Source organism: Montipora foliosa, chromosome 6 (genome assembly GCF_036669935.1).
Source record: "Montipora foliosa isolate CH-2021 chromosome 6, ASM3666993v2, whole genome shotgun sequence".
Lineage (NCBI taxonomy): Eukaryota > Metazoa > Cnidaria > Anthozoa > Scleractinia > Acroporidae > Montipora > Montipora foliosa.
This window is the reverse complement of record NC_090874.1, coordinates 20,860,062-20,862,561: the sequence shown is the minus strand read 5'-3', so window position 1 is coordinate 20,862,561 and position 2,500 is coordinate 20,860,062. Positions and strand designations below refer to the sequence as shown.

Genomic DNA, 2,500 nt, shown 5'->3' with positions numbered 1-2,500 from the left:
ATTGCATCTTCCTAAAGATAGGTAAATAAGTAAACTAATTGCTTCATTGGGAGAAATGACAACTGACAACTTGTTATCTTTTGATATCTTGAATGTACCATTTTCCGAACGTTCACCAACATCACAACAGCGATGTACGGCTGCATTTCACTTTGACTGAGATACCAGCCTAAGTGTTGTCCCCCAAAGGAGATGCGTACTGAGGGGGAGTTTTAAGAGAGTAATGAGGTGAAAGTTTCATGAAAAGGGAAGAAAGGTGCGAAACAAATCTGGTTAGGGGTCATTGTGACGAAACCTCCACAAGGTAAGCTTCAAAACTTCCTCAATTTCTTTACTGTACCGCACTGTAGCTTGCCATAGATTTAACATGCAGCTTGAATGCAACTGACAGGAGAGAGTATTGATCCAAGATAAATTTCCTACCATTCAACTTACATTAGTTAACTACCACACAAAGTTTGTTAAAAAATATCAATCGTAACAGTCCTCCCCCCCCAAAAAAATCTATAAACTTTGGGTTGTGACCAGTAACGAAATGTATTCAAGTGTTGTTATGTCTTCAGTTTCCCACTGAAGGGTCAACAAAAATTAATGCTAACTTTGGTCTGCAATTTTTAAAAAAAGCTTTGTCTTGAATAGAGTTTACAGCCATGACATGTATTGGTGCTTGTCCTATGGCAGGAAATTAGAGTGGCGCCTAGAAATGCAAAGTATTGTTGGTACATTTTTTAGTGCTCGCTTGCTCTTTCAAGCTGTTCAGACATGACAATCTTTCAGTATTAAAATGCAAATTAATATAAACATATGGGTATCTTGACCCATTTTTTTGCTACCCAAAATGTGAGGAAGAAAAATTAAGCGTAACGTTTCTGCTGTCTCCCACCCTATTAAACACTATGGATTTCATTTCAAAATTTAAGGGAAATAATTAAAGTATACTGTCTTTTGTAGGTATATGTACATGTACCTTAATTATCAACAGCGATGATCGATTTTATGAATGAAGCATGGACACACTCCTGTCTGGAAAATTGAATATTTTCACAGAGCAGTGCTTGCGCTAGCCACTGTTTAAAACTTTTTGTAGCTTTTGTTGATTTTTTACACCATTACTAAAACAAACAAGACATCCACCATCTGACCAATTTGTTTTTCTCGTCTTTTCTCAAAGAATGTTTGCAGGATGAACTTTGCTTTCAGTCGTTGAATGGTGCTTTTGCGCTGATTGCTTTTGCAATGTTAAATCAAAGCTTTGGCCGACTGCTGCGTGGGTCTCCGATCTTCATGTTTTCTAGCACACAGTGTATTGCTCAAAATTTCAATCTTAATTTTAATTAAAGTTGCGAATTCTTGTCATAACCTACAATTATTGTTGCATGATTCGATAATAATATCTGGTGGCCATTTTAGAGGTATGTACAGGTTTGTACTAGTACTAGTATTCGCTATGAATTTGCACGTGAAACCAAGACAGATCATTTGGAGAGCACGGTTTCAATATTGAGTCTATTATGTTGTTTCATGTAAGGCTTACAATTTTAAGCCTTATGCTAAGACTTTTAAGGCTAAATTTTGAGCCACACATTTTTTGGGGTTTTAAGCCTTCAAAATAACCATGTTCAGGTCATGATTTTGTGTGTGATATGGTCGATAAGGGAGACTTAAAAATTTTATTTATTTTTTTATTTTATTAACTTTGCCTTAAATACAGAGACAATGAAATAAACAATAAATAAACAAATAAATTAGGTAAGGCTGGAACCCGCAACAGCATAAGCCAATTACTCCGACACCAGGGTGTCCTAAAAAGGCTAAAAAACACTTGAGTACATTAAGATAACTAAGAGAGAGAAAGGAACACAGAAACAGCAAGTAATATTTGCATTTAAGTGGCGCACGGTGTTGCATGATGGACAAATGGTCTTCCAGGTTCGCGGGTCTTCTGGGTTATAGCAGTATACCACAGCGTGCGAGTAATACTGAAAAAGATTGGCGCGAAAAGTTGGTAAGTTACCGTCGCAAAATCCTTCAATACTAGAAGCCAAAGTATTCCATATGCGAGAAGACCTGTTCAGGTAGGGCCGCTGAAAAGTGGTAGTTCTGCATAAGCGCACCTGGTAATGAACAGATCCTGGATTGCTGCTTGACCTGGGATTGCGCATATTGCGAATGTGAGGCATTACGGATGGATTTATCTTAATGGATTTATCTTAAAATGTCAGACTTGTAATCTTAAAAAGTTAAGGTCCAATTTTCATGCTAACACGAGGCTTTGACAATAAAAAGGTTAATGTTAGGTTACGTTTTTTTGGTTTTTGTCAGGCTAAAATTCAGGCCAAAAAAAGGTGTCAGGTCAGACATTTTTGGATGGGTATGACTACTGAGTCAGTGAGTTGTACATGTAGCCAGCCTCTTATGCTGTTTGGTACACAAGAAACCCACCAAACAAAATCAAATTTCCACCAGATTATAGAAACAGCGAGGTACATTTTGTAAGGGA

The 2,500-nt window shown here is 37.2% G+C and overlaps 1 protein-coding gene across 2 annotated transcripts in view; it reads right to left on the bottom strand.

Moving 5' to 3' along the window:
* The window catches only part of LOC138006940 (lymphocyte cytosolic protein 2-like), a 46,173-nt gene that overhangs the window by 20,635 nt on the left and 23,038 nt on the right, over positions 1-2,500 (bottom strand). The window lies entirely within an intron of this gene.